This window comes from Peromyscus californicus, unplaced genomic scaffold, assembly GCF_007827085.1.
Source record: "Peromyscus californicus insignis strain IS unplaced genomic scaffold, ASM782708v3 Scaffold_20__1_contigs__length_68692818, whole genome shotgun sequence".
Taxonomy (NCBI): Eukaryota; Metazoa; Chordata; class Mammalia; order Rodentia; family Cricetidae; genus Peromyscus; species Peromyscus californicus.
The window spans coordinates 64577428-64593533 of record NW_026294503.1 but is presented as its reverse complement, the minus strand read 5'-3'; the positions used below and the strand labels follow the sequence as shown (position 1 = coordinate 64593533).

The window sequence follows — 16106 nt, the reverse complement described above, 5'->3', positions numbered from 1 at the left end:
CATCCCTGGAGCTACATTCCCCACCTACCAGAGTTGAAATAACATGTAAAGTTGAGCTCATCAGTGATACCTGTAGCATTTCAAGTGTCTGATAGGCAGTAGGGTTTAGCAAACCAGGGTTTATGAACCACAGGCGGCCATGTGCAGCTTGTCTTTGCTGTCACACAAACCAACAGAGATGCTGGATATAACAGACACCGTTTCCTCAAATGTCTAAAACATCTGACCTCTTAAGAAAATGAGAAAACATTTGCTAACCAGGTGTGGCAGCCAGTACTTGGAGCAGAGACAGACGGATCTCTGTGAGTTCTGGGACAGCCTGGTCTACAGAGTGAGTTCTGGGACAGCCAGAGCTACACAGAGAAACCTTGTCTTGTTGGGGTCGGGGGAGAGAAAGAAAAGAAAATATTTGCTCCCCCTCCACTGGTCTTCATCTTGAGGACTTTTCCCGCTCTCTCGGCATCTGTACCTTTAGTGAAGACAACAGTAGCTGGAGCACAGAGGTCCTGCTGTACTCAGTAGGTCCCACTGTATACATTAGGTGCTGCACACATGCTAAAGGGATGGTCCGTACACGTACACACGGCAGTGATGGCAGACAGAGCTGCACTGGTGGGGCGGAGCCCAGGACAGGTGGTAGCTTACTGCCCTAGTGGTTGATTACCAGGAAGCTGCTGCTCCTGTGAGAAGGTAGAGTAGGCGTGAAGACCGTGATTCCTAGGAGCGGTATCTCGGAAGAAACACCAACAGGAAGTTTCTGTGATCCACAGTGTCCCCTCACACGCCTGCCACATGGCAAACACTGACCTCAGTTATCTCCCACGGTGGAGTGCAGCAGGGGACCAGACTCAGTCGGCCCTTATGGTTCCATTGTACAGTCTCTATTGCTGCAATTTGATGGCAAAGAAAACCATTCTCACTCAGAAAGAAAACAAACACATTTCAAGTAAGACACCGGAAGATGAAAAGCTCCTAAGCCCTCATCCTAGACCTCAGGGACTTAACGGTTTATGTCAGGCCCATCGACTTTCCCGATCTAAAGATTCCTTGAGGGCTGGGAAAATAGCTCAGCAGGTCAAAAGGCAACCGATGATCTGAGTTTAATCCCCAGGACCCTGCACAGTGAAAGGAGAAAACCAACTCGCTCAAGCTGTCCTCTGACCTGGAGGTCATGACACACACACACACACACACCCACACCCACACACACACACACACACACCAAACAAACAAAAACAACTAAGAAATATAATTTTAAAATGTTTGAGCCAGGCAGTGGTGGCACATGCCTTTAATCCCAGCACTCGGGAGGCAGGAGCCAGGCGGATCTCTGTGAGTTCGAGGCCAGCCTGGTCTACAGAGCGAGATCCAGGACAGGCACAAAAACTACACAGAGAAAACCTGTCTCGAAAAACCAAAAGAAAAGAAAAATGGTTGAAAGAACATCTAGAGTAGTTACTAATAATACAGTGTCTCAGTTCTGTTTAAAAAAAAAAAAAAAAGGCCGGGCGGTGGTGGCGCATGCCTTTAATCCCAGCACTCGGGAGGCAGGAGCCAGGCGGATCTCTGTGAGTTTGAGGCCAGCCTAGGCTACAGAGTGAGTTCCAGGAAAGGCGCAAAGCTACACAGAGAAACCCTGTCTCGAAAAAACCAAAAAAAAAAAAAAAAAAAAAAAAAAAAAAAAAAAAATGTCCTGATGTATATGGTGCCATATACATGCCTGTACTCCCAGACTTGGAAGACTGAGGCAGAAGGATCACTATTTGAGGCTAACACATTAGCTATATAGTGAGACCCTGTCTCAAAATCTACAACTCATGGTCTAGTGTCAGAGATCTGTATTCCCAAGTATTTGGGAGTTTGAGGCAGGAGGATTGCAACTTCAAGGCCTGCCTGGGCTACAGAGTAAGTTAAGACCAATCTGAACAATTTACCGAGACCCAGTCAAATAAATAAGCTGGGCATGGTGGTGCAGGCATTTAATCCCACCCCTTGGGAGGCAGAGACAGGAGGATCTCTGCACGTCCAAGACCAGTCAGACTTAACATAAAGAATTCCAGAGCAGGGCCTGGGGAGATGGCTCCGTAGCTAAGAGCACTAACTACTCTTCCTGAGGATCTGGGTTCAATTCTCAGCACCTCGATGGCAGTTCGCAGTCATCTATAACTCTAGTTCCAGAGCATCTAATACCCTCTATCAGCTCCCACCAACACCAGGCAGACACATTGTACACAGACACACATGTAGACAGAACTCCCGATACACATAAAATAAAATAAATTTAAAAATAAGAATTCAGACCAGCCAGTGCTTTGTCTTTCTAGGGCATGTTTGCCTATCATGCCCAGCCTCACTAAATCTCTAAAATTTAGAGGCACAACAGAGTGAATGACAGTATTTTGTAACTATCTAATTTGGGCTTGTCTCTTCTCAACTTAGCGTTAGCTGGGGTGGCTTAGGGGCTGCAGACATCTGAGACTCACTCATAAATCAGAAAGTTGATGCTGACTGTCATGTGGGATCTCCGCTGGCGTCGTGGCCGGAACACCTACACCTGGCCGCCAGTCCATGTGACTGTTTGGCTTGGTGGCTGGGTTCCAAAGGCAACCGTCCAGAGAGGAAGGGAGCTACAAGGTACTACTGCTTTGCCTGATCGTGACCTTAACCTTGGAAGCGGTACACGATCGCCTTCTCCATCTTCTCAGATGTGAGTCACTAAGGCTGGCTCGTATTCCACAGGGAGGGGGTGTGGAATTTGGCTCCATCTTCTGGTGGGAGGAATGGCAAAGATATTTTGAACCTTTTTTGAGACAGGGTCTAGTTCCTTATGTAGCAAGGATGACCTTAAACTCCCGATTTACCTGTCTCTGCTTCCCAGATGCTAAGGTACAATACACACCGTGCCCAGAACTTGTCCCTTTCCTGTTAATTCCTAGGGATTGATCCCCAGGACCTTGTTCATTCCAGGCAAACATTCTACCACTGAACTACAACCCCAGTTCCCTTGAACATGTTTTTTGAGACAGGGTTTCTCTGTATAACCCTGGCTGTCCTGGAACTCACTCTGTAGACCAGGCTGGCCTTGAACTCACAGAGATCCACCTGCCTCTACCTCCCGAGTGCTGGGATTAAAGCTGTATGCCACCGCCGCTGCCACCGCCACCACCACCGCCACCGCCACCACCACCACCGGGCTTGGTCATGTTTTAAATCATCTTCTGTAGGCTTCCCTGGCCTTTCTAAAGATTCTACTTTTGTGTGTCTACAGTGGTGCTCAACTACCTGAGGGGGATTTCTTTTGTTGAGACAGAGTCTCCTCGAGCTCAGGCTGGCCTTGAACTTGCTACATAGCTGAGGATAAACCTTGAACCCCTGACTCCAATTCTTGACCCAAGTGATACCCCCACCCCTCGGGGTGGGGGGAGGTTCAGCATTTGCTGACAGTAGAGGAGTGGACTTGTGAAATGAGACTTGAACATAGAGCAAAGTGAATAAGGGGAGGCGTGTGGCGCCTGGATGTGATGGAGGGAGTAGGGAGGCAAGGAATCCCTCATGGCAAAAACCAGAGCAGGAAGGGAATGGTGTAATTCAGTTAGGCCGGGCGGTAGGCTTGAGTGCTGTGCCGCAGTCAGAGCTTAGTTAGATTAACAGCAGAAGGCAATGGAAAGTTTCCGTGCAGAGAGACCGACACGATGAGACATGTGCTTCCCAAAGATGCTCCTGGCAAGAGCATGAAAGGTTTATTAGGAAGACGAGAGAGGGGTAACGTGGAGGCAATTAACATGGCTTTCATGGGAACCCAAGTGAAAGCTGTTGGGGTGGGGGTAGGGGGACAGCAGACATGGGAAGAAAGAACAGGGATGTGAGACAGTGTGGAGCTGTGATTAATGGGCCTTGGAAACCCCCTGTCCTGCAGAGGAACTGCTGTACCTTCTTACCCTTCCAACCACTCAGCCCCGCCTCAGCCACACTTGGCCTTCTCATGACTGGCGTTCTGTGCTGCCTGCTCTCTCTGCAAGTGCATCCCTGAAACACTCTGGGGCCAGGAGTCACCGCTGCCGCTCTCCTGCATCGCCCGCCCGTACCAACTCCCATCCTGTGTCGTAGCTGAGCTCCGAAGCCTGTGCTCCGAGGCCCGCATCTTACCGAGCCAAGAGCAGCCTCCCCTCCCTCTCCTGCAGTGGTGTGTCAGACTCCACTGGAGTCACCAGCTTCATTTCCTGTTTGCCGTTCCTCACTGAGAGAATGACAGACATTTTATTTTTAAGATTTGTTTATTATGTGCACAGTGTTCTACCTGCACGCATCCCTGCAGGCCAGAAGAGGGCGCCAGATCTCACTACAGATGGTTGTGAGTCACCATGTGGTTGCTGGGAATTGAACTCAGAATCTTTGGAACAGCAGCCAGTGCTCTTAACCTCTGAGCCATCACTCCAGACCCGACAGTCATCTTAAGTAAGACAGAATTTCCTTTGTCATATAGTAATAATTTTTCCTTCCTCCAAATGCCATGTTGTGATAACGAAAAACAAACAAACAAACAAACAAACTAGGTAAAAAGAGGCAGGAGGGAAAACAACCAGTAACTTCCCCAGTGTTTGTGGTTGCCCGCGGGCTGGTGACTCCCCTAGCAGTGAGTCTGAGCCACATCACTGACCTGATACTTTCCTTCATAGTTTCTCGAGCTTCTCTACTTTTCAAACCCGCCTCCGTGCCCCCCCGCCTTCATCTCCCAGCTGTTGCTCTCCAAAAGCTTTCTCCAAAAGGACGTGTTTGGAAAATGTACCCTCTAGTTAGAGCCTCTCCTGCTCCATTCCCCATTCCTGCCGGCTCCACACCGAACCTCACCAGGATGCCCGTGCCCAGCATGGACAGTCACTTCTGTGACACCGGACCTCACCAGGACACCCGTGCCCAGCATTGACAGTCACTTCTGTGACACTGGACCTCACCAGGACGCCCATGCCCAGCAAGGGCAGTCACTTCTGTGACACCAGACCTCACCAGGACACCCGTGCCCAGCATGGACAGTCACTTCTGTGACACTGGACCTCACCAGGACACCCGTGCCCAGCATGGACAGTCACTTCTGTGACACTGGACCTCACCAGGACGCCCGTTCCCAGCATGGGCAGTCACTTCTGTGACACTGGACCTCACCAGGACGCCCATGCCCAGCATGGACAGTCACTTCTGTGACACTGGACCTCACCAGGACGCCCATGCCCAGCATGGACAGTCATTTCTGTGACACCGGACCTCACCAGGACGACCGAGCCCAGCATGGACAGTCACTTCTGTGACACTGGACCTCACCAGGACACCCGTGCCCAGCATGGGCAGTCACTTCTGTGACACTGGACCTCACCAGGACACCCGTGCCCAGCATGGGCAGTCACTTCTGTGACACTGGACCTCACCAGGACACCCGAGCCCAGCATGGACAGTCACTTCTGTGACACTGGACCTCACCAGGACACCTGTGCCCAGCATGGGCAGTCACTTCTGTGACACTGGACCTCACCAGGACACCTGTGCCCAGCATGGGCAGTCACTTCTGTGACACTGGACCTCACCAGGACACCTGTGCCCAGCATGGGCAGTCACTTCTGTGACACCGGACCTCACCAGGACACCTGTGCCCAGCATGGGCAGTCACTTCTGTGACACTGGACCTCACCAGGACACCTGTGCCCAGCATGGGCAGTCACTTCTGTGACACTGGACCTCACCAGGACGCCCATGCCCAGCATGGGCAGTCACTTCTGTGACACTGGACCTCATCAAGACACCTGTGCCCAGCATGGTTAATCTCTTCCGTGACAGTCTTCTTCTTGTTTGATTTTGAGCATTTTAAACTTTTTGTTTATTCTGCTGGATTCCACATTGAGATCAAAACCTGAGTACAACAGCATAGGGAAAGGAAATGTGAGCATGTTTAACAAAGTGGACTCCTCAGAACCTGAAGTTAATATATGTTTGGGGTCTCAGGGGTGACATTCAGGGTCATGGAGCTTGCCTTGACTGAGGGAGGGTCTAGTAGCAAGCTGATTTGGAAAGCTCATCAGTGTCTCGGGCTCAGGCTGAGTCCCTCTGTCCATGCTGACCATGGTCTGTGTCTGAGACACCCTCTTCCTGCGTGCCGTGCTCTGGGCCTGCTACATGGCTCCCTCTGTACATTGGCAACGGGGTCTCGCTGGCACACGGCTTGTCTCTAGCTAGGGATCTCTCTAAGCTCTTGTCTCCTCAGTACCCTCCTCACCCCATCCCTTTCTTGTCTAGTCAGTTCTCATGAGGATTTGACACTCATTAGAAAATCATGGAAAGGCCGTTCAGCTTGGTAGCTTTTTTTTTATAATTTGTTTATTATTTTGTGTGTATGAGTGTTTTGCCAGAATTTATGTGCCACATGCATGCCTCATGTCCTTGGAGGCATCGAATCCTCTGGAACTGGAGTTATGTATGGATGGTTGTGAGCCACATGTAAATGCTGAGAACCAAGCCAGGATCTTCTGCAGAAACAGGAAGTACTCTTACTCCTCCAGGCTTTTTTTTTTTTTTTTTTTTTTTTTTTAAAGATTTATTTTATTTATTATGTATACAGTGTTCTGCCTGCATGTGTCTTTGCAGGCCAGAAGAGGGCACCAGATCTAATTGCGGGTGGTTGTGAGCCACCATGTGGTTGCTGGGAATTGAACTCAGGACCTCTGGAAGAGCAGTCAGTGCTCTTAACCTCTGAGCCATCTCTCCAGCCCCTTTTTTTTTTTTTTTTTTTTTTTTTTGAGACAGAGTTTTCCTATGTAGCACAGATAAAAAGCTGTAAATCCTAAACCCGTTTATAACCAACTCACCAGGCTTTTATTGTGCATGTGGCAGGGGGTGGGGTGTGGGGGGGTGGGTGTTTCTAGGGATTGAACATTATGTCTGATGCGTGCTAAGCATGTACTCTTGCATGGAGCTCTGTTCCCAGCTGCTAGACTCTTGGTAGAAATAGACAGTATTTCTAATCCTCACAGAAGTTACCTGGGAGGGGCATTATCCCCGCTTTGTGCTTGAGCTAAGATTTGAGTTTGTGCGCTTAGTGTTTTTTCCCTGGGGCATTGATCTTACATGTGGAACAGGTTTTGAAAGGTGAGTAGAGCTTTATTTGGTGGGCTGGGGACATTCCAGGGGAGCCCCAAACAAAGGCTGGAAATAAGGGGGCTGGGGGTTTAGCTCAGTGGTAGAGCGCTTGCCTAGCAAGCACAAGGCCCTGGGTTCGGTCCTCAGCTCCGGGGGAAAAAAAAAAAAAAAAACAAAAACAAAGGCTAGAAATGGAACAGCCAGGGTCTGGAAAGATGGCCCAGGGGTTAAGAATACAGATGGCGCCCGGCGGTGGTGGCACACGCCTTTAATCCCAGCACTCGGGAGGCAGAGCCAGGCAGGTCTCCGTGAGTTCGAGGCCAGCCTGGTCTCCAAAGTGAGTTCCAGGAAAGGCGCAAAACTACACAGAGAAACCCTGTCTCAAAAAAACAAACAACAAAAAAAAAGAGTACAGATTGCTCTTCCAGAAGACTGAAGTCTGGTTCCCAACACCCACATCAGGTGATACACAACCACCTCTAACTCTAGCTCCGGAGTTTACAGCACCCTCTTCTAGCCTCTCAGGGCACAAACACATACTAATACATATACACACACTAATAATAATATTACTAATATTAGTAACAAATAGAGAAGTGAGTCAGGCAATACTGTTTATCTAAGGCAGTGAAAATGAAGGGCTCAGCCTGGATTTCTTTTCCGGGCTTCCTGTTAAATGGAAGCCTGCTGCTAATATTGCTTAAGTACTTTGAAGTTCACTCACTGCATATTCCCACAGATGGCTGCAGTACTGGGTTCATTTATTTATTTAAAGACTTACTTTCCAATAAGTAAATAAAATTAGAGCACAGCATAGTGGCAGGCGGATCTCTGAGTTTGAGGCCAGCCTGGTCTACAGAGCGCGTTCCAGGCCAGCCAGGGTTACTCAGAAAAACCTTGTCTGGTGTGGGGAGGGAATTCATTTTGCAGTTTGAAGTTAGCTTTGGTTTCTCTTCCCTGTGGCTTCTGCATTATATGACCCTTCTCTTGATAAAGATTAACTGATAGAGTTTGGTTTCTTTGCCCAAGTTTCCTGTTTGACTCAATATTTTTGAAGTTAAAAGGAATCTAGCCTTGTTATTTTCTAGCCATCTTCCCCAGGGCCTTTGGAAGAGCCTCCAGAACCAGTTCTAAAAAGGGCTGAGCCCAGGACCCTGCACTGGTCGGTCGCTTTTATATTTTAGGTTCTAAGTAGGATAGCTTGGAAGTAAGTGTCTCGAAGGCGGAAGTTTGAAACCACACCTGCCTGACCTCTGTCTCACTCTGGCAGATAAGGAACTTGAATCCTGATTAAAGGTCACTCACCAAGATGTGGAATTGGTCAATCCAGCACACTGGTCCCTCAGCCCCCTCTAGTTACGCCTTCTCCTTTTCATGGCTCCTGCTGAACCCAGTGTACCTTTGCCTCTGAATCCCCTTACTGAAGACGGTACAGGTTTAGTTGGTGCGTGCGTGCGTGTGTGTGCGTGTGTGTGTGTGTGCGTGTGTGCGTGTGTGTACCCGAGTGGGTTCTTCTTTAATAATAACAATGAGAAAGGCCGTCAGATGCCCCTGGATGACTTCCTCTTTGCTTCTCTTTGACATTTTAGAGTGGTGAAATTGTTCCAGGAGAAAACCGTTGCCTAAGCCTTGGGAGTTTCCATTTTCCCTTCTTTTGGCTCAGAGTTCCCTTTGCTCTCTTTGAAAGCACACAGGCAAGAGTCATAGCTCAGGAACTCTGTTGTCTGGCCTTAGAAATATTTGAGATGCTCTCATTACTCCCCAGGTAATTTTAGTCTGTCAGCTGCCTGCCTCACAGCTGTGCATTAATGAACAGTTGCAAGATCAAATTCCATGGGTAAGGGGTAGGAGACTAGACCACAGGAAATCTGGGAAGGGATGAGATTTTATTACAGGATTATTTTTTTGAGTCAAGGTTTTACTATGTAGCCCAGGCTGGCCTTGAACACAGAGCCTCCAGAGCACTGGGATTACAACAAGTACTGTTACACTTGGTCTTGTTTAGAGAAATGTCATTGCAAATCCTTTTTTTTTTCTCAATTTGAGTCTCCCAACTGCCATACCCTCCCCCACACCCCCAAATGAAGTCTGAGGCCTGGATTCTGGTGCTACACTTCAGAGATGGTCAGAAAGCCTAGTGGTAGGGCACTTGCCCAGCACAAATAAGAATGTAGGTTGAGTTCTCCACACTGTAGGAGAGTTGGATGGGCCGAGCTTCACCAGCCTATACGGCAGCATGTGCTTGGAAGGGTCACTGGAGCCCCGAAGGTGGAGCCTTAGCTGGAGTAACACAGTGAAACCCCAATCTCAAGAAGGAGGAGGGGCATAGAGAGTGGCTCAGTGGTTAAGAGCACTGGCTGCTCTTCCAGAGGACCCGGGTTCAATTCCCAGCACCCACTTGGCAGCTCACAACCATCTGTGACTCCAGTCAAAGGGATATGGTGCCCTCTTCTGGCCTCCTTGGGTATCAGGCACCATAAATGATGGATAGCATTTAAAAGACAAAAACTAAACATGGTGGTGTACCCCCAGCACTTGGGAGGTGGAGGTAGGAGGGGGGCCAGCCTGGGCTACATACCATGTTCAAGGCTATGAAACCCTATCTTGCAAAACAAAATAGAAGCAAAGAACCAAAGTATTTTGGTGTTTTAAGTTTGTGCTTCTCTTAGGACAGTAAAGGAAAGGGAATCGCTGGATTTTTATCCCACCAAGCTCAATATAAGAACAATTTCCTAACTCTAAGCCTGTGTGCTGATTGCTTCTGGTTCTCTATCCTGTATTATTACTGTAATAAACAATAGACGATTGTTCACAGGGTGTGGAAACAGAAGTTCAAGGCCTAATCTAAAGTCCAGTTTAACTGCAGTCCACTGTTGCTCAGTTCCTACCTAAGGCAGTCTCCTAATACATACTCGTCTAGTTGGGGGAAAGAACAAATATGGAGCGCTATTCCCCAAAGCACTCTTTCCAGTGGTGAAAACCTGGAAATAATTTAAATGACCTTTAAACAACCGAGGTTGAAGCTGACGGCGCACGCCTCTAATCCTAGCACTTGGGGATGAAGGCAGAAGGATCGGGAGTTTAAGAGCAGCCACCAGTACATACTAAGTTTCAAGCCAGCCTGGACCACATGAGATCTTGTAGTGGCCATGGTGCCAAGGTTTGGTTCTGTTTGGTTCTGTTCATCGTGAAGACAGCTGCCAGGACTGACAGAGATGCCTGTATTGCTAAATTGAGGAAATGTTTCTTCCCTTGACTTCCTGTGACCTCTTGCCATCTCTTCCTTCCCAGAGATCTCTTCCCTAGGCGTCTCTGGCCCACCCCTGGTTTTCCCTCTCTCTGTCTGTTCTTTGTCACTCTAACAACTTCTTCTTCATCAAACTAAGTGTTAAGTCCCCAGCACTGAGCTCGGGGCATCTTCTTGCACTACCCACTCTGTAAATATCAGGACCCCTTAGATTTTGTGGCCCTGTGTGGACAGACAAGTTTGTGACTCGGTGTTTGTGACTAGCTCTTGCCTCCCTTCTGAGCTCAGATGTTTGTGTCTAACTGCTGCTGCCTGAACCAGCAAGATGGCTCAGAAGATAAAGGCACTGGCTTCGCAGCCTGGTGATCTGAGCTTGACCCTCAGGATCCACATAGTAGGTTGAGAAAATCAATTCCCGCAAATTGTCCTGTGACTTCCGCGCGCGCGCACACACACACACACACACACACACACACACACACACACATTGAATGTAATTAATGACTGCTGCCGTCCACTGGGCAGTTAACGTGGCTGACACTGAACTCTTAGTTTTTCCTGATTTCTGTCCTCATCAGGGTCACAATTGCTGTGATAAAACACTGTGACCAAAAGCAAGTTGGGGAGGAAAGCGTTTATTTTGCTTACACTTCTACATCACAGTCCATCCTTGAAGGAAGTCAGGACAGGAACTCAAACAGGACAGGAACTTGGAGGCAGGAGCTGATGCAGAGGCCATGGAGGGTGCTGCTTACTGGCTTGCTCCCCATGGCTTGCTCAGCCTGTTTTCTTATAGAACCCACGTGGCCTCACCCACAATGAACTGGGCCCTCCCCCATCAATCACTAATTAGGAAAATGCTCTACAGCAGCAGTCCTCAACCTTTGGGTTGCAACTCCTTTGGGGATTAAACAAGCCCTTTACAAGGGTTGCCATGACATGAGGACCTGTATTAAAGGCTCACAGCATTTGGAAGGTTGAGAACCACAGATCTACAGACTTGCCTACAGCCCAGTCTTGTAGAAGCATTTTCTTAATTGGGGGTCCCTCCTGTCAGACCCTAGCTGTGTCAAGCTGACATAAAATTATCCAGCCCAGTTCCCAAAGTTGCCCCCTTCAGAATTCATCTTCCCAGTAAACATTATTTCCATTGATTTGTTGGAGAAATATGACACTTTTTTGTCCCTGACAGGGTTTCTCTGCTTAACAGCTCTGGCTGTCTTGGAACTTGCTTTGTAGACCAGGCTGGCCTCGAACTCACAGCCTGCCTCTGCCTCCCCAGTGCTGGGATTAAAGGTATGCACCACCGCCGCCGAGATCGCTGAGGCTCGTTCTTGACTCTGGATTTCTGCTCTTCTCCCGTCCTTTTGTTAGCAATCTGTCAGGTATCTACCTCTGAGTTACATCTCAAGTCTGTTCACTTGTCTCCTCCACACTGCCACCCAGGGCAGGTCAGAAGTGTTCACACCAATAACACTCCTGTTTCCAGCCCCACCAACCTGTTCGCTACATGTCAGAACACTTGAAGATTTGTTTGTCCTTATTTTATGTGTATATTTTTGCCTGGATAAGTGTGTGTGTGTGTGTGTGTGTGTGTGTGTGTGTGTGTGTGTGTGTGTGTGTGTGAGAATGCACATGCCCTGTGTGTGTCTGGGAAGCCAGAAACACTGGAGTTAAGTATTGCTATGCATGCACTGTTTAAAAGACAAAAATATGGAGCTGGTGAGATGACTAAGCAAGTCAAGAAGACCCTTGCTGCCGGATGACCTGAGTTCAGTTCCAGGGACCCACAGAGCAAGAAGTGGCTCCTAAAAAGTTGTCCTCTGACACACCCCCTCAAAAAAAAAGAAAAAAAAAAAGATGAATCAGTGGCCATCCGTTGTACCTGCCATTAAATTAACTCCTTGATACCACCTGCCTCCTTGGCTCACTCCCTTCCCAGGTGCCCCTGTAGCCCTGGTGTCCTTTGTGTCCCCTGATACTCTGGGGACACCCTGCTGCTCGAAATGAAAGTCTTTGTGGGCAACCCCTCCCCCCTCCCCCCACCTTGTTCCTAGTGGCCGGCTTAAAAGCTCAGTGACCCTAAAGATCATTCCTTTAGCCAAGCTTATCTTTTAATTTTTTTTAACTCTTTAATTGAAAGGTTATCAATGAAGCTGGGTGATGGTGGCATACCACGCCTTTAATCCCAGCACTTCTGAAGCAGAGGCAGGAGGATGGCTGTGAGTTTGAGGCCAGCCTGGTCTACAGAGTGAGTTCCAGGACAGCCAGGGCTACACAGAGGAACCTTGTCTCAACACCACTCTCCCCACCACCAAAAAAATAAAAATTATGATTGTATATACTTGTGGAGTGTGATATATTTTGACACATGAGTACATTGTGGAATGATCAAGAGAGACTAACCAAGCTTAGCTTCCCCTTTGTCAGTTCTGATTTATTTTGTTTTAGGTGTTTTAGGTAGGGTCTCGTATAGCCCAGGTTGGCCTCACACTCATTCTGCAGCCAAGGATGACCTGGAACTCCTGATCCTCCTGCCTCGCTTCCCAGTGCTAGAATTACAAGCGTGACCACCATGCTTGGCTTCTGCGGCACCAGGAGTCAAACCTGGGTTTTGTTTGTTTGTTTTTTCTGTTTTAGAGATCAAATGCTAGGCAATTTGTAAAGTGAGCCACACCACAGCCTTTTATGGGCTTGTTTGGATTATTTTACAGAACTTCCTGTTTTGATTTTACTAGACAGGGTTTCTCTGTATAGCGCTGGCTGCCCTGGAACTCTCTCTGTAAACTGGCTGGCCTTGAACTCACCTAGATCTGTCTGCCTCTGTGTCCAGAGTGCTGGGGTTAAAGACATATGCCACCAGCGCCCAGCCTCAGAACTTTCTTTATTACATTATTTAATTACTTTGTACATGTATTTATTGGGGGCCTGTAGCATGAGTCCTAATTGGTGTTAATAAAAAACCCGGAGCCAGATATTGGGGTAAATACTGAAAGATCAGAGAGACAAAGGAACAAGCCACAGTCACCTCTCACCTCACCAACTCCTCAGCTGGAAGGACTGGGCGCCTGTCTCCTCCCGCCTTATATTCCTCTCTCTGCCCAGCCTTATCACTTCCTGTCTCAACCTCCCTAGTGCTGGGTTTAAAGGCATGTATTCCTCCCAAGTCCTGGGAGCCAAGACATGAGAGATCTCAAGTGCCGGGATTGAAGGTGTGTGCCACCACTGCCCGGCCTCTCTGGCTAACTAGGGGCTGGCTCTGCCCTCTCATCTTCAGGCCAGCTGTATTTGTTAGATCACAAACAAAATATCACCTCAGGGGCCTGTGTTCCATGGTGCACATGCCACAGCATACATGCATAGGTCAGAGGACAGCCTTTGGGAGCAGGCTCTCTCCTTCCACCATACGACACCTGGAGATGGAATCACATGTCAAGCTTGGCAGCAAGACTCTTACCTACTGAGCCATTCAGCGGACCAGCGACAGGTGTCTTCACGTATAAATTGCAAGCTCTTTGGAGCAGGAATTGTGTCAGCCGTGGCTCTTTTCTTTCTTTCTGTCTCTCTGTCTTCTCTCTTTTTTTTTTTTTTTTTTTTTTTAACCCATGCTGGCTTTGAACTCAAGACAGTCATCTTACAGGTTGGAGATTTTAGCTCTGTAGTAGATCATTTGCCTGGGTTTGGTCCCCCGTCTCAGCCTCTCAGATGCTGAGAGTGCAGATTTGTGCTGCCACATGCAGCTGGTTTTTTCTCTCCTCCTCCTCCTCCTCCTCCTCCTCCTCCTCCCCCTCCTCCTCCTCCTCTTTGTTGTCTTGGTTTTTGGGACATGGTAGACACCAATAACTATTTCTTTTTCTTCCCTTCCTCTTGTGCTCTCCCTCCCTTCCTCCTGTGCTCTCCCTCCCTTCCTCCCTCCCTTCCTCCCTCCCTTCCTCCTGTGCTCTCCCTCCCTTCCTCCTGTGCTCTCCCTCCCTTCCTCCCTTCTTTTTCTAGTACCAGGAATTGAACCCAGACCCTGTGCATGCTAGGCAGGCTACGTACACAATCAGCCTCCACCACACACACGCTTTCAAATTTTTTCTTTTAGTTTTACGCGTATGGGTGTTTGGCCTGTGTATGTCTGTGAACCATGTGCGCACAGTGCTCCTAGGAGGCCAGAAGAGGGCGTCAGATCCCCTGGGGCAGGAGTTAAAGTCAGCGCTCTGACATTTCTCCAGCCCCTCATCAACCTTTTTAAAAACTGCCTTTAATCTCCCAGTCTTTCTGCCTCAGCCCCCCAGTGCCTGGCAATACTTACTCCTTGAATGAAAATTCAGCTGTTTTGAATCCTCACTGAAATGAATACAGAGTACAGAATTCATCTTGTGTTGTTTGCCTCTCTTGTGTGATCAGGATATTAATCCCTTGTTAGGATATGAGCTCCAAATGTTCCCTTCCATTCCACGGGAGCTTTTCACTCCGCTGATACTGTCCTGTGGTGCATAGAAGTCTTTAATTTTGTTGAAGTTCAATTCATCTGTTTTTATTTTGTTGCCTGTTCTTTTGGTATCATATCCAGTAAGTCATTGCCAAATCCAGTGTCACGGCTGGATTTGGTGGCTCATGCCTATACTTGGAAGGCTGAGGCAGGAATGTCTCGAGTTCAAAGATCGAAGCCCACGTGGGATCTATAGTGGATCCCAGATCAGGGTGGACTACATAGCAAGATTCTGTTTTTGAAAAAGGAGGGTTGGAGAGATGACTCAGTGATTAAGAGCTCTTCCTGTTGTTGTGGAAGGCTGGAGCTTGGTTCCCAGCACCCACATGGCAACTCACCACCCTCTGTAACTCCGGTTCCAGGGGCTCTGACCTCTTCTGACCTCCTCGGGCACTGTACGCACTTGGTGCCCATCCATACCCTCAGGCACATACACAAAATAAAGTAGATAAATATTTTTTTAAAGAAGAAAAGGGAAAAAGTCCAATCTTAAATCTTTTCTCTGTGTGTCTTTTTCTAAGTTTTATAGTTTTGGCTTCTGACCTGTTTTGTACATGGAATTCTGTGAGGATCCTGCTTTATTTTCTCGCATATGGGTATCTGGTTTTCCTGAGACAATGTTGTGGAAATGACTGTACTGCCCCTTTGGATGATTGTGGCATGCTTGTCAGAAATCATCTGCCCATATATGTAAGGGTTTGTTTCTGGATTATTCTATTCTATTGTTCTATACATCCATTTTCATGCCTATACGCCACTGTTTCCTTGTGGTAAAATGTAGAACATAAAATTTACTATTTTTAAGTGTGCGGCTGAGCGGCACGAAGGACAATCATATCCTCACCACTTTTGTCCACGTTACAGCCTCAGAATGTTGCTCTGTATGATACACTGTCATCCATTTCCTGCCCTCTGCTAAGGGACAGCCAGCTTATTTTCGTTCTTCAGCTGTTAGTTAATGCCACCATAAACGAAGTAACTTTAGAAGTCATTTTTGGCCAGGTGGTGGTGACACACGCCTTTAATCCCAGCATTCTGGAGGCAGAGGCAGGTGGATCTCTGTGAGTTCAAGACCAGCCTGGTCTACAAATCAAGTTCCAGGACTGCCAGGGCTACACAGAGAAACCCTGTCTCCCAAACAACAACAACAAGAAGATAGCATTTTTCTTACGTGAGGGTATCTGTAGGATACATTCTGAGAATAAAACTTAACATTTGTGTCTTTATAGTTTTGGCACGATGGTGACAAATGCCTTCCAA

At 48.1% G+C, this 16106-nt stretch overlaps 1 protein-coding gene across 2 annotated transcripts in view; it reads left to right on the top strand.

The window, feature by feature from the left end:
- The window catches only part of Lima1 (LIM domain and actin binding 1), a 107397-nt gene that overhangs the window by 40073 nt on the left and 51218 nt on the right, over window positions 1-16106 (top strand). The gene's annotated exons all lie outside the window — the stretch shown is intronic.